The 22,222-nt window shown below is 36.3% G+C and overlaps 1 protein-coding gene and 1 pseudogene across 13 annotated transcripts in view; one reads left to right on the plus strand and one right to left on the minus strand.

The window, feature by feature from the left end:
- Positions 1–6,892, minus strand: part of LOC108537572 (mediator of RNA polymerase II transcription subunit 21 pseudogene) — a 72,834-nt pseudogene extending 65,942 nt beyond the window's left edge.
- The window catches only part of RIMS2 (regulating synaptic membrane exocytosis 2), a 780,622-nt gene that overhangs the window by 130,617 nt on the left and 627,783 nt on the right, over positions 1–22,222 (plus strand). The gene's annotated exons all lie outside the window — the stretch shown is intronic.

A 22,222-nucleotide genomic window follows, 5' to 3' on the forward strand; every position in this document is an offset into this window, starting at 1 on the left:
TAACCAAAAATAATTGGTTCCCAAATGATATATTTAATGCTTGTGTGTATAAAAAAATCCAAAATATTGTGATTTGCCATAGTATCTTTTTTTAAAATTATCATTAATTTCTAGAGATTTGTAGAGAAAAGTATATTTCTAACAGTAGAAAAATTATTCACAAAGAATAAGGTTATCACCCTTTATGGAAGAGAAGACAAAAGTAAATTATGAAAGAAGAAAAAATACTTTTGCTGTAGTGGATTATAAGAATTTATGATTTAAAGTAGAGCAACAAATTAGTGTTAGAAAGGTATCTATGTCTGATTAAATGAATACAAACAATGACACATACATTATATTCTGAAATTTTTCAGCATCATCACTATAAGTCATATAAACCTTGAGTCCAGAAGAAATGTGAAGATACTATCTGGAAGATTACCTCTAAGTGTTTTTTTAATGCATAACATTTTAAAAGACAAATGCAAAACACATAAAATGTTATTAGTATTTGAGTGACAGTGTCAAGATTGTGGGGAATTTTATCTTTCCTGTTTCTATTTTCACTTTTAAAATAATTACATATATGTAACATTTTTAAGATGCCATCTGGGTTTAAAAAAAGTAACCACCCACTGTACACTATGATTGTAGCCAGGTCATAGATTGAGCAATCTCATACACACAGATGCAAATTCCGTTTTCAATAGTCCTCAAGAAAAGGGATTTGCAATTAGCACCACCTGTTTAACAAGGGTGCTGTGATTCAGTATATCTACCTTATTTGATAACCTTATGTGCTCTCCTATCTTCTCTCCCCTGCTATCAAATGGAACACCAGCCACAGGCAGTTGGCTAAACAGCCAGGGAAACTGCTCTAGTCACTCAGGCATTTGCACATGTCTAAAACACTTTATGTCCTTTTGTGATAAAATTACTCAAAACATAAAGAAAGGAAGTAGCAGCAATAAATCATGCTGGCGTAGTACAGGTTATTTATTCTGAACAGGATGGCTGACAAACGAACCTGCTGTCACAACATATGAGAGCACTTAAAATAATGAGAATTTCTGAAACAACTTGAAAAGAGTAAAGAAAGACACTGTCTCTGTTTTATCCATAAGACAGTCTCAAAGCAAATGCAGGTGACAGATTTGATCTGACATATTGATGGTTAAAAAAAAGCAACATGATCTCCCAGTGTGGTTTTGCTGGTTTTTATATGAAAGAGTATGGGCTTCTGAGTCAAGCAGACTGAGGTTTTATGCTAGCCCTAACATTCATCCCTAGTAAGTTATTTAACCATTTTATTACCCATTTGTAAAAATGGGGACTACAATAGCTACCTTATAGACTGGTAGTTGGGATTAAGTAAAATAATAAAGTACAGAACACATTTTATGGCTATATAAAATTTTTTAGATGTTTGAAATAATTTCTAATTATAAAAATATGTAGTATGTATGGCAAATAATTGGCTCTCAATAAATGTTGAATCATTTTCTTGGTACAGACATAAATATTAAAGTAGGGTTTCTTCAGTTTTTTTTTTTTTTTTTTTAAAGAAAGGAACTAGAGGTTATCAAGTATCAAGTTCAGACCTCTACCTCTAGGGAGATCTATCACATTAAATAAATATCCTCTGATGACCTTCAGCACAATGGTACAAGAGGGATTTTTCTCAGTGTCTAAGAGAAAAGAAATTTAAAAGGGAAAATATGATCAATTAAATCCAGAATAGACTAAGTTAATGTTAATTGTAAAAGAAAGACTCACTTCTAAGGACCTCTCTAGTTTAAATGGCTAAAAGCTACAAACCCATAGTAAGCAAAACTCACAAACAAAACCCATTATGATAGTTAATTTGATGTGTCAACTTGACTGGCCAAAGGATGCCCAGATTAAACATTATCTTGAGGTGTGTCTGTGAATGTGTTTCCAGATGAGATTAGCATTTGAAAAGCTAAACTCAGTAAAGTGAATTGCCCTTCCCAGTGTGTGTTGCATTATGCAATCAGTTGAGGGCTTGAACCAAATAAAAGGCAGAGGAAGGAGGAATTCTCCCCATTTGCTGACTGCCTGCCTGCTTAAGCTAGGACATCCCTCGGACTGAGATCTGTACCCTCAGCTCCACTAGTTCTCATGCCTTCGGACTCTGACTGAGTTACAACACTGATTTCCTAGCTTGCAAATGGCAGACTGTGGGACTTCTCAGCCTCCATAATCACGTGAGCCAATTCCTCGTAATAACTCTCCCTTTATATAAGAATTTCTTTTGCTTACTGTCACCGTGAAATTCTTCAGGGAATAATCTAACTTTGCTATGCATGTGTATATGTGTAATATTAATAGTGGATATCATTTGCTTGTTTGATTTTATTCTATTTAATACACAAACATTTTATATAATGACTTACTATGTATCAGGCACTATTCTAAGTATTTACAAATATTAATTCATTTAATCCTCTTCACTCTAATGGTAGGGACTCTTATCCTCAATTTAAAAGATAAGTCTTATGAGTGGTTTTCATCTTTATACATATCTGTATTTTCTGATTTTAACCAATGAATATTTATAGACACATACATATACACACAAATAAAATGGTGCACAGAAAATACTAAGCCCCTTTTTGGCAGAAGAATGTGGAAGGGTAAAGGAAATAAAGTAAATATGTAAAATAGCATTTTACTTTTAAATATAATCAGTTTATATCCTGTCAGATTCTTTAATTTTATTTCTTACTTCAACTGGCTGTCTTTCTTGTTCATCCTGCTACTAACTCATACAGTGTTTTTAGGGGGAAGGAGGTTGGCTATGTAAAGGGCTGGGGCAGGAGTGTTTGTTTATTTTGCAGTATAATGCAACCTTCTTTTTTTTTTATTATTATACTTTAAGTTCTAGGGTACATGTGCACAAAGCAAAGTTGTCCATCAACAACATTTTTTAAGCACCTACTATATCAGGCACAAAGTCAGGGCACTTAAGGAGTACTGAATAAGGTAGATACTAAGACTCAAAGTATCCTGCCCACAATAAGTTCACATTCTGGTTCAAGAGCTACATTCTAGAACAGAGCACTGAGAAGGCAGAAATGAAAAATGGATTTAATAATATAACATTTTGCTTTTGTCTTTTTATTCATACAACAGCATAAAATCAAGGATAGAATTCTTTACATTACCTAACGCAGTAACTTACAGTTTACAAAATGCTTTCCCATGTGTTTATTTGTTGTCCTTAGAACAACATATAAAGGGAGAATTATTTCTAATGATAAAGCCTGTTTAACACAGTATGAACCAAAGCTTGAATAGTTTGAGTGACATCTGGAGATCACAGTGATAAAGGGTATAATGATGAAAGAAAGCAAAGTAAGTTAAAATTATCTATGTTAATTCAGCAAACATTTAACAGACATTTATTGAATGCAGGCAGGTCTGACGTAGTTATAATTGTACATCAATGAACTACATAGTTTGTAGTCCTGCTGGCTTTGTAACATTATTCTGCTTTTATGATAGATAGATGCATACATACATGAATACATTATATAATACATATAAAATGTAGACATACATTTATTATGTGTATATATGTGTATGTGTGTGTAAATATATATATACACACACTAGTAGAGTTAACTGTTCATATATTTATCTTTTCTCAATAGGGTATGAACTCCTTGATAATAGGAAACATGTTTCATTCATCTTTATGACTTCAAGACCTAGCAAAATACCTGTCATATAATAAGTACGTGATAAAGGTTTTTTAAGTGCATAAGTGAATTATAAATTCTCTATATATTAACACTTTAGATGGTACATTATCTGAAGCATAGGGACACAGTTTAATTTAAATATATGTGTTAACTCACATGAAAATGTTTCATTCAGGTATTTGTATTAAGAGAATTGTTGAATGTTGAAAACCTGAGTTTTGATTCATAGATTGAAGATATTCAGTTCTTAATAAAGCATGGTTACAAAGCTGTCAACCTCTTCTGTTACCAACTAATTGCAATTATTCTTTACTGCCAGTTTTTCTTTGATGTGTATAAAAAATGAATAGGGCAGTCATTGAAGAAGCAATATACTAGCAGCAGCCAAGAAAGAAAAATGTAGTAATAATAACTAAATATTCCAGACTAACTGCAAAAATATGAACATCAGCAAACAATTATTACAATAATGTAATATAGGACACAACATAAAAAACTACAAACAAGTTTAAATTATTCTAAGCAGCTGTTTCACATAAAAATGATACAACTGAATGTTTTCCAGTAATGCATATATTGATCTAATACCATAAAAAATATTGATGTCTACTGGGGGAACCAGCCCCCAATATTTCAATATAGGTTCTTTCTACTTTCCCTAAGTGTCGGCCAGTCTGAGAAATAAAGAGAAAGAGTACAAAGAGAGAAATTTTATAGCTGGGCCTCCAAGGGTGTCATCACATATTGGTAGGACCATGATGGCAACCTTGAGCTGTGAAACCAGCAAGTTTTTATTAGGGATTTTAAAAGGGGAGGGGGTGTACGAACAGGGAGTAGGTCACAAGGATCACATGCTTCAAAGGGCAATAAAGATCACAAGGCAAGGCAAAATTAGAATTACTGATGAGGGTCTATGTCCCACTGTACACGCATTGTCTTGATAAACATCTTTACAGGAAGCAGGGTTTGAGAGCAGACAACTGGTCTGACTGGAATTTACCAGGCTGGAATTTCCCGATCCTGGTAAGCCTGAGGGTACTGCAGGAGACCAGGGCATATTTCAGTCCTTATCTCAACCGCATAAGACAGACACTCACAGAGCAGCCGTCTATAGACCTACCCCCGGGAATGCATTCCTTCCCCAGGGTTTCAATTATTAATATTCCTTGCTGGGAAAAGAATTCAGCGATATTTCTCTTACTCGCACATCCATTTATAGGCTCCCTGCAAGAAGAAAAATATGACTTTATTCTGCCTGACCCCGCAGGCAGTCAGATCTTATGGTTATCTTTCCTTGTTCGTTGAAAATTGCTGTTATTCTGTTCTTTTTCAGGGTGCACTGATTTCATATTGTTCAAACACACATGTTTTACAATCCATTTGTACAATAGCGGTCCTGAGGTGATGTACATTTTCGGCTTATGAAGATAACATGATTAAAGAGATTAAAGACAGGCATAAGAAATTATAGAGTATTGATTGGGAAGTGATAAATGCCATGAAATCTTCACAATTTATGTTCAGAGATGCAGTAAAGACAGGTATAAAGAATTATAAAAGTAATTAATTTTGGAACTGATAAAGTTCATGAAATCTTCACAATTGTTTTGTTCTTCGCTGCCTTGGTTCCCGTCTGGTCCACCTCCATTCAGGGTCCCTGACTTCCTGCAACAGATGTCCCTTTAAGAGTTCATCAAGAAAGTAAAAAGAGAGATCAGTTTTACAGTGGAGAACTACTGACTTCACATGCTATAACATAATGATTGTCAACCCAAAATAGTAATCAGTTAAGCTCATTTTATTTGGTGTAGAAAAAATAATCATTTATACCTTTCTTCATGCTTTAAATTTAGATGAAGCATACTTTAGGTGCTTTTAATTTATGTCAATCTAGTGCTTTTCAAAACCTAAATGCACCTGCTCTTTTATGTAACTGGGTGCCAAATTTACAACTCTCTTCATGGATTCAGGCTCTCCAAAGTTACTGAGCAACTGCATGTATACTATCTAGACCTCAAACAATTTCACAATCCAGAGTTACCTGTAATTAATTTTGTTTAATCATTGTAATATTAACAAATTAGGTACTTTATATAAGGCATTGGGGAAAATAAACTGGTGAGGAAACAAAACATTAAGCGAACAGTAAATAAACTATGGCTGGTTCCAGACAAGTTGGGTATGCGCACTCCACTTTATTTTCTCTACTAATTGCAATTTTAAAACTCTAGACAAAATTCAAAAAGCAACTAATAGAAGACCTTACAAGAGAAAGAAAATAAAGTGGACTGGATAGGAACTTCAAGAGAAAACCCCTGGGAGTGAGTGGGAGTGAGATCCCTTCTTTTTTTTTTTTTTTTTTTCGAATCGGAATTTCACTCTTGTTGCCCAGGCCTGGAGTGCAATGGCATGATCTTGGCTCACTGCAACCTCCGCCTCCTGGGTTAAGGCAATTTTCCTGCCTCAGCCTCCCGAGTAGCTGGGATTACAGGCATGTGCCACAACGACCAGCTAATTTTGTATTTTTAGAAGAGATGGAGTTTCTCCGTGTTGGTCAGACTGGTCTGGAACTCCCAACCTCAGGTAATCTGCCCACCTCAGCCTCCCAAAGTACTGTGATTACAGGTGTGAGGCACTGTGGCTGGCCCCTGGGTTTTTCTTTTTGTTTGTTTTGCCCTCTCTATACCCCAGCATGGGCACTAAAGAGACCCACAACCCAGAAACATCAACAGACACATACTAAAAAAAAAAAAAAAAAAAAAGTCCCAAGGAAAGCCTGCTGTCTCTAGCTAAAGGATCAGAAAAGGACAGCCAACAGAACAAAAACATTTTGATTGTACTTGCCTGCTCCAGGAAAACAGCATAAAAACAGAGACTCCTTCCTCTCCCCACGGAGCACTGCAGCTTCCCAGATTGTGAGCAGAGCTCTGTCCACCAACCACAGCCTGAAAAACAAAGCAGCACCCACTCCATACCTGTGGGGATTGTGGTAAGAGCCCTTTTATCCTTGCCCTGCAATAGTGAGAGAGGCCCCTGTTCCCAGATACAGGTTCTCAGCAGAAACTGTATTGCATCCTTGCCCTTCAGTAATGAGATAGTACCTCTTCACCCCCAACCCACACCGGCTGCAACTGGGTGCTGCAGCCAACAGATTGTGGACAGACCCTCTCCTTCATCCCCATGATGCAATCATGAGCCAGAATACCATGTCCTCTCAATTAGAGAGCTGAAGGAGGATTACTGAGAGTGTTAGAGGGAAGAATTTTTATAATCTGCATATGAAGTCCTGGACAGATCCCTGAACAGACAATGCAAGAAGCTGACCAAAATCAAAACAGCAAACACTTTAAGAACTCAGCAGTGGTATAAAATAACTCCCAGGTTTTAGATTGGCTTCGGGATAACACATAAGTGGGGCAGACCAGAAGCACATTGGAAAGGCTTTGAAAACTAAACTGACATTTGAACTGCAGCCCACAAAAATAAGCAAAGATATGTATATGTCATCTAACAGGAAGTAAAAAATAGGAAGAAGGGTATCATAAAATAATATGTAAAAGGTACAGGATACCATTTAAAACTACTTGTCATATTCAGAACTAGGAAAATTTCAATTTCAGTGAAAAAATACAATTAACATATGCCAACACTAAGATGATATAGATGATGATTAATTCCAAATATTTTAAAGCAGCTATCATTAAAAGGCTATCACTTTAGAACTAAAAAATGGAATAACCAAAAACCATACTAGATGAGCTCAATAGCAGAACAAGATGAAATAGGAAATAAACTATAAACTTGAAACCTGAGTAATACCAATTTTAAAATCTGATGAACAGAAAAAAGAAATTAACAAATGAACCATCTTGGATACTCTGGCAGTACAAAGGAAGGCAGGGAGAGGGGGAGTAAAATATCTAATATATGTATCCTCAGAGTCCCAGAAAAAAAGGAGAAGAGCACAAAACTAAAAAGAAATTTTGAAGAAATACGAGCAAAAGCTTCACAAATTGGGGGAAAGTCATAAACATACAGATTCAAGAAACTGAGTGAACCAATGTCAGTCCAAACCAAAAGAAATTCCGGCTGAGATACATCATAATCAAATTTCTGAAAACTGAAGACAAAAAAAAAAAAAAAAAAAAAAAAAAATTCTCGAAAGCAGCCAGAAAGAAATGATGCCTAACATAGGAGTAATAATATTTTGACTAGGAGAACAGCAGCAGATTTTTTCGAATGATAGCAGATTTCTCATCAAAACCCATAAAGACTGGAAGTAAATGGTTACATTTTTGAAATGCTGTAACAAAAGAACTGTAAATTCAAAATCTTAAATCTATCAAAAATATCCTTCAAGAGTTAAGGTGAAATACAAAGCATTCTCAGATGAAGGAAATCTAAGAACATTTGTTATCCACAGGCTTGCTCTAAAAGAATGAATAAAGGCAGTTTTAGAAACAGAAAGATAGGAAATAATAACAGCAAACTTAGAACAACCATAATGAAGAAAGAGCAATAGAAAGAGTAAGTATTTGGGTAATTATAAGAGAATATTTTCCTTTTGAGTTCTTTATGTTTGATGGCTGAAAGAAAATTACAGCACTGATGGGTTTCTCAAAGTATATAAAGGAATATTTAAGACAACTATATAACAAAGAGGACAGGTAGAGAGGCTTATAAAATAATAATATTTCTAGATGTGGCTGGGTGTGGTGGCTCATGCCTGTAATCCCAGCACATTGGGAGGCCAAAGTGGCCAGACCATCTGAGGTCAGGAGTTTCAGACCAGCCAAGCCAACATGGTGAAACCCTGCCTCTACTAAAAATACAAAAATTATCTGGGCATAGTGGCAGGTACCTGTAATCTCAGTTACTTGAGAGGCTGAGGCAGGAGAATCACTAGAACCAGGTAGGCAAAGGTTGCAGTGAGCCAAGATCGTGCCGTTGCACTCCAGCCTGGGCAACAAGAGCAAAACTCCGCCTCAAAAAAAAAAAAAAAAAAAAATTTCTACATGCTACTTAGAGTGGTAAGATGTTGAAAGACTATGATAAGTCACACACACACATAAACACACACACATATTCCTAGAAAACTATGAAAAGAGATGTGCCCCAAACACTACAGATGAAAGAAAATGAAGTACTAGAATAATAAAATATGCTGCAGTAACCCAAAAAAGAACAGAAAAAAAGGAACCAAAAAAAGAAAAACAGTGAGAACAAGTGGAACACAGCCCAAAATATCATTCTAATGAGCAGTGAATTGAGCTGTTTTTGTTTTTTTAATATGCTTGTTGGCTGCATGTATGTCTTCTTTTGAGAAGTGTCTGTTCATGCTCTCTGCCCACTTTTTAATGGACTTGCTTGTTTTTCTCTTGTAAATTTGGTTAAGTTCCTTGTAGATGTTGGATATTAGATCTTTGTCAGATGCATAGTTCACAAATATTTTCTCCCATTCTGTAGGTTGTCTGTTTACTCTGTTGATAGTTTCTTTTGTTGTGCAGAAACTCTTAAATTTAGTTAGATCCCATTTGTCAATTTTTGCTTTTGTTGCAATTGCTTTTGGTGTCTTTGCCATGAAAACTTTGCCTGTTCCTATGTACAGGATGGCATTGCCTAGGTTTTCTTCCAGGGTTTTTATAGTTTTGGGTTTTATATTTAAGTCTTTAATCCATCTTGAGTTGATTGTTGTATATGGTATAAGGAAGGGGTAAGGAAGGGGTCCCACTTCAATCTTCTGCTTATGGCTAGCCAGTTAACCCAGCATCATTTATTGCATAGATATTCTTTTCCCCATTGCTTATTTTTGTGAGTTTTGTTGAAGATCAGATGGTTGTAGATGTGCACCCTTATTTCTGGGCTCACTATTCTGTTTCATTGGTGTACGTGCTTGTTTTTGTACCAGTACCATGCTGTTTTAGTGACTGTAGCCTTATGGTATAGTTCAAAGTCAGGTAATGTGATGCCGCTGGCTTTGTTCTCTTTACCTAGGATTGCCTTGGCTATTTGGCCTCTTTTTTGGTTCCATATGAATTTTAAAGTAGATTTTTCTAGTTCTGTGAAGAATGTCATTGGTAGTTTGATAATAATAGCACTGAATCTAAATTGTTTTGGGTAGTATGGGCATTTTAATGATATTGATTCTTCCTATCCATGAGCGTGGGATGTTTTTACATTTGTTTTTGTCTTCTCTGATTTCTTTGAGCAGTGTTTTGTAATTCTCCTTGTAGAGATCTTTTACCTTCCTGGTTAGCTGTATTCTTAGGTATTTTATTCTTTTTGTGGCTGCTCTGAATGAAACTGTGTTCTTGACTTGGCTCTCAGCTTGGACATTGTTGGTGTATAAAAATGCTGTTGACTTTTGTATGTTGATTTGGTATCCTAAAACTTTTTTGAAGCCATTTGCTAGGTCTGAGCTTTTGTGTAGAGAGTATAGGGTTTTCTAGGTGTGGAATCATAAGTTGGCAAATAGAGATAGTTTGACCTCATCTTTTTCTATTTATATGCATTTTATTTCTTTCTCTTGCCTGATTCCTCTAGCTAGGACTTGCAGTATTGTGTTCAATAGGAGTGGTGAGAGAGGGCGTCCTTGTCTTGTGTCAGTTTTCAAGGGGAAAGCTTCCAGCTTTTGCCTATTCAGTATAATGTTGGCTGTGGGTTTGTCATAGATGACTCTTATTATTTTGAGGTATGTGCCTTCATTTCCTAGTTTATTCAGAATTTTTAACATGAAAGAATGTTGAATTTTATCAAAAACTTTTTCTACATCTATTGAGATAATCATGTGTTTTTTGTCTTCAGTTCAGCTTATGTGATGAATCGTATTTATTGATTTTTTTTTTTTTTTTTTTTGAGGCACAGTCTCACTCTTTCACCCAGGCTGGAGTGAGGTGGTGTGATCTTGGCTCACTGCAACCTCCGCCCCCCGGGTTCAAGTGATTCTTCTGCTTCAGCCTCCCGAGTAGCTGGGATTACAGGCACCTGCCACCATGTCCAGCTAATTTTTGTATTTTTAGTAGAGATGGAGTTTTACCATGTTGGCGAGACTGGTCTGGAACTCCTGACCTCAGGTGACCTGCCTGCCTTGGCCTCCCAAAGTGCTCGGATTACAGGCATGAGCCACTGCGCCTGCCCATATTTATTTATTTATTTATTTATTTATTTATTTATTGAGATGGAGTCTCCCTCTGTCGCCCAGGCTGGAGTGCAGTGGCACGATCTCGGCTCACTGAAAGCTCCACCTCCCAGCTTCAGGCCATTCTCCTGCCTCAGCCTCCCGAATAGCTGGGAGTACAGGCATCCGCCACCACACCTGGCTAATTTTTGTATTTTTAGTAGAGGTGGGGTTTCACTGTGTTAGCCAGGATTATCTCGATCTTCTGACCCTGTGATCCACCCACCTCAGCCTCCTAAAGTGCTGGGATTACAGGCATGAGCCACTGCGCCCGGCCTTTTTTTTTTTTTTCTTGAGATGGAGTCTCGCTGTGTCGCTCAGGCTGGAGTGCAGTGGTGCCATCTTGGCTCACTGCAACCTCCACCACCCGAGTTCAAGCGATTCTCCTGCCTCAGCCTCCCAAGTAGCCAGGACTACAGGCACGTGCCACCATGCCTGGCTATTTTTTTTTTTTTTATACTATAGATGGGTTTTTTGCCATGTTGGCCAGGCTGGTCTCGAACTCCTGACCTCAGGTGATCCACTTGCCTTGATTTCCCAAAGTGCTGGGATTACAGGCGTGAACCACTGTGCCTGGCCTGATTTTTATGTGTTGAACAAACTTGCATCCTGGGGATGAAGCCTACTTGATCATGGTGGATTAACTTTCTGTTGTGCTGCTGGGTTCAGTTTGCAAGTATTTTGTTGATTTTTACATCATGTTCATCAACAATTTTGGCCTGAAGTTTTCTTTTTTTTTCTCTTGTCTCTTCGAGGTTTTGGTATCAAGATGATGCTGGCCTCATGAACTGGGAAGCGTCTTCCCTCCTCAGTTATTTCATATAGTTTCTGTAGGAAAGATACTACGTCTTCTTTGGACATCTGGTAGAATTGCGCTGTGAATCCATCAGGTCTTGGGCATTTTTTGGTTTTCAGGCTATTTATTACTGATTCAATTTTGGAGCTCATTATTGGTCTGTTCGGGGAATCAATTTCTCCTGGCTCGGTCTTGGGAGGGTGTATGTGTCCAGGAATTTATCCATCTCTTCTAAGTTTTTTTGTTTGTGTGGGTAGAGGTGTTTGTAGTAGTTTCTGATGGTTGTTCCTGTTTCTGTGGCATAAGTAGTAACATTCCCTTCATCATTTCTAATTGTTTTTATTTGGATGTTATCTTGTCTTTATTAGTGTAGCTAGTGGCCTATTAATTTTTTCAAAAAACCAACTGCTGGATTTGTTGATCTTTTGAATGATTTTTCATGTCTCGATTTCCTTCAGTTCAGCTCTGATTTTTGTATTTCTCATCTTCTGCTAGCTTTGGGTTGATTTGTTCTTGCTTCTCTAATTCTGATTGAGTTGTGAAGTTAGTTTGTTAATTTGAGATCTTTCTTACTTTTGATGTAGGTTTTTAGTGCTGTGAGTTTCCCTCTTAACACTGCCTTAGTTTTGTCCCAAAGACTCTGGTAAGTTGTGTCTTTGTTCTCATTATTTTCAAAGAACTTCTTGATTTCTGCCTTAATTTCATTATTTACTCAAAAGTCATTCAGGAGCATTTTGTTTAATTTCCATGTAACTGTATTGTTTTGAGCGACTTTCATTGTGTTGACTTTTATTTTTATTGTTCTATGACCTGAGAGTGTGTTTGGTGTGATTTTGGTTATTTTACATTTGTTGAGGATTATTTTGTGTTTAATTATGTAGTTGATTTTAGAGTATATTCCCTGTGGTGATGAGAAGAATGTATATTCTGTTGTTTTTGAGTGAAATGTTCTGTAAAGGTTTATGAGATCCATTTGGTACAATACTGAGTTCAGGTTCTGAATATCTTTGTTCATTTTCTGTGTCAATGATCTGTCTAATTCTGTCAGTGGAGTGTTGAAATCTCCCACTGTTATTGTTTCATAGTCTATGTCTCTGTAATTCTCTAGGAACTTGCTTTATGAATCTGGTTGCTCCTGTGTTGGGTGCATATGTATTTACAATAGTTAGGTCTTCTTGATGAATTGAACTCTTTACCGTTATGTAATTTCCTTCCTTGTCTTTTTTGATTTTTGTTGGTTTGAAATCTGTTCTGTCTGAAATGAGGATTGTCAACCCTGCTTTTTTTTCTGTTTTTCATTTGCTTGGTAGATTTTTCTTCATCCCTTTATTTTGAGCCTGTGAGTGTCATGTGTGAGATGGGTCTCTTGAAGACGTCATACTATTGGGTCATTTTTATCCAGCTTGCCACTCTTTGCTGTTTAAGTGGGACATTTAGCCCATTTGCATTCAGGGTTAGTATTGCTATATGTGGATTTGATCCTGTCATTGTGCTGTTGGTTGATTATTATGTTGGCCTGTTTGTGTGGTTATTATGTTGGCTTGTTTATATGTTATTATTTTGACTTGTTTGTGTGGCTTATTTTACAGTGACAGTGGTCTTTGTGTTTATGTTTGTTTTTGTATTAGGTGGTAGTGGTCTTTCTTTTCTATATTTAGTGCTTCTTTCAAGATGTCTTGTAAGGCAGGTTTGGTGGTAAGGAAGTTTATCAACATTTTCTTATAGAAAAGGCAGAGAGGCTTTCAGTTGCCCCTGGAGGCTCTGTCCAGGGAGTTGCTGAGTTGGTACTGACTTAGCTCTGGTGGGGTGTGATTGGAGGCCCAGGCCTGGATGACCCACCCGGTGAGGAGATATGGGAATGGGCAACCACATAACACTCTGGCCACTTTTCCATAGGGCTGCTTCAGTGTGCTTGGGGCCCTTTCCAGTCCCTAGTCACCTTGGATTTTCCAGAACCTGGAGGTGTCACCAGTGAAGGCTGCAAAACAGCAAAGATAACAGCCTGTTCCTCCCTCTGGGAGCTTTGTCACAGGGAGGTACTGACCTCTTATTGTCCCAAGGGCACCTGCAGGAAGTGGCTGGAGACCCCAGTTAGGAGGTCCTGCCCAGTGAGCAGGAGTAGGATCAGTACCTTCTTAAGAAAGAAGTTTGGCCACATTTTGGCTGAGCAGCTGTGCTGTGCTGGGGGTCCACCTCAGCCCCCAGTCATGTCACACACTCTGAAGCCTAAAGGCTGGAATGGCTAAGTTGTCCAAACAGCAAAGATGGGAGCCTACCCCTTCCTCTAGGAGCACTGTACCAGGGGGAATTTAGATCATTTTTGGCTGGAGAGCTCGGGCAGGGAGTGGTTGGAGGCCTTAGTTGGGAGGCTTTGCCTAGTGAGGAGAAACAGGATCAGGCACTCCCTTAAAGCAGCAGTCTGGCCTCGTTTTGGTAGAGCAGCTGTGCTGTGCTGGTGGATCCCTTCTACTCCAGGTCAGCTCACACTGTCCATAGTGTGAAGACTGGAATGGCTAAGATGCCTTAACAGCGAAGATGGTGGCCTGCCCCACTGCCTGGGAGCTCCTTCTTAGGTAGGTGCAATGCTGCTACTGGTAGCTGGCTGGAATTTCAAGCCAGTTGGTTTTATCTTGTGAGGTGCTGTGGAAGTGGAGCCTGCGGGCTGTTGCTGCTCAGTGCCCTGGAGTCAGTCTGTTTCCTAGGGGTATGCACAGAAGTCTAACTTCCCAGTTTGCTGGAACTGCCGCTACTTTTGTCAGAAATTGCAAGTATCTATCGCTCTGGGGTGTCCATGCATGCCTGAACAGCTGCTCTTCTGAGACTCCATGTAGCTCGGTTTGTCAGACTGAAGGCCCTGGTTGAGTGGGTTCACAAGGAGATCTCCTGACTGAGGGTTGTATAGATCTGTGGGAGAAATGTGGTTTCCCAGGGTCACTCATTCACTCACTGCTTCTTTGGGCAGGGGAGAATTCCCTGGGTCTGTGTTGCTCCCATGTGGGCCATTGCCCTGTTTTGCTTTTCTTCATTCTCTTTGGGTCAGGTTGTTTTCCTGATTAATTTCAGCGCAAGTACCTGGATGTTATTGTTGAAGGTGTATTTATTTGGCCCTTATATTCCTTTCCTTGAGAGCCATGCACACTAGCTCCTTCTAATTGGCAATCTTGGCCACTCTCCTTGCTTTTTTTTCTGTATAAAACTGCCTCACAACAATCTGCATTTTGGGGAGGCACAGCCTTCAAGAAAAATGAAAATGTCCTCTTTAAAGAACAAAAGGAATGTTTGGCTCACATAAGGAAAGTTCTCACCCAAGTTCTCAATCAGATCTATTTATGCAAACGAAGGATTCAAGCTTGTTTAGTTCTGATTGGCCAAGATAGTTGAGCCCTTGATTGGGTGACTTCCTAAGACCCAAACTAGAAGGCTCTGTGAGATGTTTCTTCTAAAGGGCTAGTGATGGGTCATTTCTTGCCAGGTTTTCTTGGCTTTGGTCACAGGAACTGTTCTGGCTTATGGGAGTAAAGTAGGATGTTTATCTAGATTTGCCTTTTCTATGAACAAATGGCATGTAAACACTCTTCTTTCACTCCACCATGGCCGCTTTGTTCTGTAATCTCAATTTGGGTATTTCTTCTATTAGTCACAGTGAGTACATCTAGTCTGGAGTGCTTGGAGTCTCATTTACAGTTTAACTTCACACTAATGTGTTAAGAATTTTTGCATCTGTGTTCATTAAGGATATTAGAAACTTTCTTTTCTTGAATTTACTTTTTCTAGTTTTGTTATCAGAATAATAATGCTGGCTTCACAAACTGAGTTGGAATGTGTTCCATTTTTTGAAAATGAGTGTGATTTTTGTGAAAGATAAGTACTTGTGAAAGATAAGTATTACTTATTTTTAAAATGTTTTATAGGATTCACCATTGAAGCCATGTGGGCCTGCAGTTTTTTGTGGGAAGGTTTTTTGTTTTGTTTTAACTTTTCATTTTGAAATAATTTTAACTTTTTAGAAGAGTTGCAAAAATGGTTCAGAGAGTTCCTGTATCTTGTTCACCTAGGTTTCTGCAGTCAACAATTTACACAATTACAGTGTATTTATCAAAACAAAGAAAACAGCATTTGTACAACACTATTAAATAACTGTAGGATTTATTCAAATTTTACTATATTTTTTACTGACGTTCTTTTTCTTTTCCAGGATTCAATCTAGGATAAGTGCATTTAATTGTCATGTCTCCTTCATCTCTTCCAATTTGTGACAGTTTCTCACTCTTTCTTTGTTTTCATGATTTTGATTCTTGTGAAGAATACTGGCAAAAGTTGTGAAAACAAAGAAAAAGAGTGTTCCTTAATTTCAGTTTTATAGATGTTCTTCAGTTTGGGTTTGTTTTATTTTCCCCTGATTCAACTGGAGTTTTGAAGTTTTGGAAGAATACCACAGTGGTATCACATCATACTGGGGCTAATTTTGATCATATTGTTAGAGTTGTGTCTCTCAGGTTTCTCTGCTGTAAAGTTATAATTGTTTCCTTTTTATTTTCTCTTAGTTGCAAATGAGTCACTAATTTCAGTCGCTGTTTAAGGGGAGAGGAATTAAGCTCCACCACTTGAAGAATGAGTATAAAATAATTTTTAGACATCTATCTAAACCACAGTAATTAATAAGTATTTGGGGGGAGATACTTGAGGCTATGCAAATATTGCTTCTCCTTTAAGTTTTGATTTCTAATAGTAGCATATATCAGTGGATCTTACCTACAACAGTTACTACTGTGATGTTCTAATGATGACTTTCTATTTTCTTCATGACTTTAATGTTTATTATTTGGCATTCTTCTGTAAGGGAAATATGTGCCATCTCCTCTAATTATTTATTTATCTATATCAGTACAGATTAATGGATATTTATTTTTCGAGGGAGCATTATAATCCATATGGGGTTTTTGTTTGTCCTCAAATAGTTCCAGCTTTGGCCATTGGGAACTCTTTCCGGTTGATTTTGTGCTTTTGACATACTCCATGTTTTATGTTTTGAACAATTTCTTATTTTCTGGCATTACAAGATAATCTAGGTTAAGTTTGTATTTTTTTCTGCCTACCTGGAAAATTAGCCATTTCTCAAAGCGTCTTTGATTGGAGAATGGTATTTAGAAACAAAGATCTTTGTACCAGATGTGCTCATTGCAATTGGGATGTCACTGTTTCTAGGCTCTCTCAGCAAACAAAATGAGGAAATACTTGTATATATAAACTTGTGTAGACACACATATCTATATTTATTTCTCAACCTCTATTTATTTATTCATCTATCATCTACCTTTAAAATATGTAAATATGTGTGATTTTATACTGATATGTCTGATTCTAAATTTAGCACTGCAGGCAGTGTTCATTCTAGCCTCCTCTCTTTGTTTATTTGTATTCTGTGGCAGTTATTTACTCATTGCTCAACCACAGTATAAATGTAGAATAGTTTCACAATTACTAACTTGTATAGTATGGAAACAAGTTTACCAGAGTACAATGCTTATGTATTGTTATTTTTTGTCTTTGGTATTACAATTATCTAGTTAAAATATCCTTTCCTAATGTTCTTTAGGACACCTCCTTTATTCCTCACTCTCGTTTAACTAACTAGGTTATATTGTACCTTTTAAATACAATTTGATCAATTTGTCACATTTTGTATTCCTTCCAGGGATTTTTTAAAAAACTTTGCAAACATTAACATTTAATGTTTATGATGCATAATTCCATGGGTTTTGACAAACACATAATTATCCAGCAGCACTATAGAATAGTTTCAACACTCTAAAAATTTCCTTGTGTGACTTCTTTGTAGTTAATACTTCCCTCTATCATTGACCCATTAGCCTCTACTCTGTTTTCTTTATCTATAGTTTTGCCTTTCCCAGAATGTCATATAATTTGAATCAAACCTTATGCAGCTTTTTAGTTCTCAATTGTTTCTTTTAGCAAAATACATTTAATATTTAGTCATGCTGTTCATATCAGTAGTTTATTTCTTTTTTATTGCTGAGTAGTATTCCCTTGTATGGATTTACCATAGTTTGTTTATTCATTCACCTCTTAACATCTTGGTTGTTTTCAGTTTTCTGAGATTATGAATAAAGCTGCTAGAAACATTGATGTATAGGTTTTTGTGTGAACATGTTTTCAGTCTTCTGACTACATACCTAGAAAGTGGGATTGCTAGGTCTTTTGCCTTTTTATATAAACTTTGAGTCATTGTTGATACGCACAAAACAACTTGATGAGATTTTGACTGGGATTACCATGTTTCTATAGATCAAATCATGAGAACTGACATCTTAAAATGTTGAGTCTTTTATCTGTGAGCATGACATACTTCCCTATTTATTTAAATTTTCTTATATTTATTTCATCAGAGTTCTGTAGTTTTCCTTTTATAGATTTGGTATATATTTCTTTGGTTTATATATTGATTCAATTTTTGAAATAGATGTAGACATGTCCTTTTGTGAGTATTGGTACATTGTATCTTTCAAGGAAATGGTTCATTTCATCAAAATTATCAGATTTGGGATAGTGTTCTTACTATTTTTTTATCTTTTTAATGTCATGTGATCAGAAGTGATGGACTGTCTTTCATTTTTTATATTAGTGATTTGTGTCTTTTCTTTTTTCCTTTATTAGCCTAGCTAGGAATTTGTCAATTTATTGGTCTTTTCAAAGAGGCAGCTTTGGTATTGTTTATTTTATCTATTGATGCCCATTTTCAAGTTCATTGATTTTTAACTTTTATTATTTATTTTCCTCTGCTTACTTTAGATTTTATTTTCTTTTTCTAGTTTACTAAGGTAGAAGCTTTATTGATTGTAGATATGTTTTATAATATATGCATTAAAATGCTAGACATTTTCATCTAAGCACTGATTTAGCTGCATCTCACAAGTTTTGATAGATTGTATTTTCGCTTTCATTTAGTTAAGCATATTTTTAATCTATTATGAGACTTGACTCATGTATTTTTAGAAGCGTATGGTTTAATTTCCAGATATTTTGAGATTTTTCACTGTAGTTTTGCTGTTAATTTCTTATTTAGTTCCTCTGTGAACTCAGAGCATACTTTGAATGATTTGTATTCTTTTAAATGTATTAAAGGGCGTTTCATGGCCTAGAATGTGGTCTGTCTTGGTGTATGTTCCCTGGGCGCTTAAGAAGAATGTGTATTATGTTGTTGTTGGATGGAGCATTATAAAATGTTCATTAGATCAATTTTATTTATGCTGTTCATTTCAACTACATCTTCACTGATTTTCTGCCAACTGTATATGTCAATTATTGATAGCTGTGTAAACAGCATCTGTAACAGTGGATTAATCTCTTTATCATTGCAAGTGTATCAGATTTTGCCTCCTGTATTTTGATACTTTGTTGTTATGTACGCACACATTAAGGATTGTTATGTTTTCTTGGGGGCATTCATCCTTTTATTACTATGAAATACCTTGATTTATCTCTGATAATTTTCCTTGCTCTAAAGTTGGCTTTGTTTGAAATTAATGTGGATACTCTAGTTTTTGTTTATGTTTAAAGTGAGTTTCTTGTAGAGACAATACATTGCTTGGTATTATTTATTTCTTCAATTTCTTATTGATATATAATGGATATACAAATTTTAGAGGTATATGTAATGATTTAATACATTAGTATATTCTGTAAGATTAAATCAGTGTCATTGGGATGCTCATCACCTTAAATATTTGTCTTTTCTTTATGCGAGAAACATTTGAGTTATTCTCTTCTATTTTGAAATATACAATAGATTATTGTAAACTATTATTACTGTACTGATCTATCAAACACTAGGTCATATTTCTTCTGTCTAACTGTATATATGTACCTATCAATCAATCTTGCTTAATTCCCCATTCCCATGGGGCTATAGCTTGGTTATTGTTTGTTTGTCCCTACCAAATTTCATGTAAAAATTTGATCCCTAGTATGGCAGTGTTGGGAAGTAGAGCCTAATGTGAGGTGTTTAGGTCATGGAAGTGTATCCCTCATAAGTAAATTAATGCCCTTCTTGGGAGTGAAGGGTGAGTGAATTCTCATTTTGTTCATTCTCATGAGTTTTGGTTGTTAAAAGGAGCCTGGCACCTCCTGCCCTCTTTCTTGCTTCCTCTCTTTCTGTGTGATCTCAGCATAGCACCCCTTCACCTTCCACCATGAGTGGAAGCAACTTGAAGCCCTCATCTGATGCAGATACTGTTGCCATGCTTTTTATAAAGTCTGCAGGACTATAAGCCGAATAAACATTTGTTCATTATAAATGACCCAGCCTAATGTATTCCTTTATAGCAACAAAAATGGACTAAGACATTGTGTCTTTTTGTTTTCATCCATTCTGATAGTCTCTGCTTTTTAATTGGTATATTTAGACCATTCACATTTAAGGTGACTATTTTTAGTAGGATTTATGGTTACTGTATTTGTAACTGTGCTGCATTTATTGCGCTTGTTTTATTTCTTATTTTGTCTTCTAATTTTTCTCTTTCTTCTTTCCCTTTATTTTAGCATTTTATATGATTCTATTTTCTCTCTTCTTTTAGCATATCAATTGTACTTCCTTTTAAAATTTTATTTTGGTGGTTGCTTAAGAGATTGTAGTGTTTATTTATAATGAATCCAAGTCCACTTGAAAATCACACTGTACAACTTCACAAATGGTGTAAACCTGGTAACAGATTATTCACAATTCCTCTCTTCTGTACCTTATAACATCACTATAATTTATTTCACTTATCCATAAAATACTATCACAGAACACAATATTGCTACAGTTCCGTATTTGACAAACTGATAAAGAATAAGAAAAATAAAAGGTTTTATTTTATCCTTATTTATTCCTTCTCTAATGCTATTCCTTTTATTAAATGTACATCAGAATTTCTGATCTATATAATTTTCTTCTCGCTGAAGCAAATGAAAAACTTCTTTTAATATTTCTTGCAAGGCAGATCTGGTGACACATTTTACAATTTTGTTTGTTTGAGAAAATATTTCTTCCTGACTTTTGAAGGATAATTTGACTGGGTGTAGACTTATAGGTTGGTTGGTTTCTTTATTTAACACTTTAGATATTTCATTCTACTTTTTTCTTTTCTGTATGTAACAGAAGTCCTGATGTAATTCTTATACTGTTTTCCTCTGTTAACATAAGGTTTTGCTTTTTTTCTTTCAAAATGTCTCTCTGTCTTTCATTTTCTGCAGTTTTAGAATAGTATATTCTTATTTGAAACATTTTTTTTTTTTTTTTTTTTGTTTTGTTTTTTTGAAGACGGAGTCTCGGCTCTGTGGCCCAAGTTGGAGTGTAGTGGGGGCGATCTCAGGCTCACTGCAAGGCTCGCGCCTCGCCGGGTTCGCCGCCATTCTCCGCCGCCCGTCAGCGCTCCGAGTAAGCTGGGACTACAGGCGCCGCCGCGCAGGCCCGGCTTTTTTTTTTTGTATTTTTAGTAAAGACGGGGTTTCACTGTGTTAGCCAGGATGGTCTTGATCTCCTGACCTCGTGATCCACCCGCCTCGGCCTCCCAAAGTGCTGGGATTACAGGCTTGAGCCACCGCGCCCGGCCTGAAACATTTTTTGATATTCATCCTGTTTTGGTGTTCTCTGAGCTTCCTGGATTTGTGGTTTAGTGTTTGTCATTAATTTTAGAAAATTTTCAGTTGTTATTACCGAAAATATTTTTTGTTCCTTTCTTCTCCATCTGCTATTCCCATTACACATACGTTATAGTTTTTATAATTGTCCCTCAGTTTTTGAATATGCTGTTCCATCTTTTCACTGTTTTGTCTTTTGTTTTCAGTTTTAGAAGTTTTTATTGACATATTTTCAAGCTCATTGATTGTTTTTTTGCCCAAGTCTACTGCTCTGTTGATGAGTCTGTCAAAGGCATTCTTTATTTCTATTGTTTTCTCTTTTTGGCATTTCCTTTTTGATTCATTCAAGAGTTTGCCTCTCTTTGCTCGTAGTGCCAATGTGTTCTTGCATGTTGTCTATGTTTCACATTGGAACTCTTAATATATTAACCACAGCTATTTTTCCCAGTCTAGCAATTCCAAATTTTCTGCCATATTTGATTTATGCTTTCATTGTCTCTTCAGAAATTTTTTCTTGCCACTTAGAATGCCTTGTAATTTCTTATTGAAAGCTGGACAAGGGTTACTCAGTAAAAGGAGCTTAGGTAGTTAGCTTTTAAGTGTGACGTTTTATGTTTATCTGGACAAGAGTTAGACTATGTTTACTGTTTATTGTAGCTGTGGCGTCAGAGGCTATAATTTTTTCTATTGTCTTTGTGTTTATCTTTTTTTTTCTTTTTTTTTTTGCTGTTTTGTGTTTCTGTATTGACTCCTTACTAAATAGTTTCTGAGGATTGCAGTTCTTTTAGTTGTTTCACCTGTTATTATATAAGAACTCTACTGATTTGGGGGTAGGTGTAGAGGGAGGAGAGGCATCTGATAGTTCTGTCATTGGGCCTCAGTCTGTCGATAAGCTTG

The sequence above is a fragment of the Rhinopithecus bieti genome, unplaced genomic scaffold, assembly GCF_001698545.2.
Source record: "Rhinopithecus bieti isolate Rb0 unplaced genomic scaffold, ASM169854v2 scaffold_13352, whole genome shotgun sequence".
Classification (NCBI taxonomy): Eukaryota; Metazoa; Chordata; class Mammalia; order Primates; family Cercopithecidae; genus Rhinopithecus; species Rhinopithecus bieti.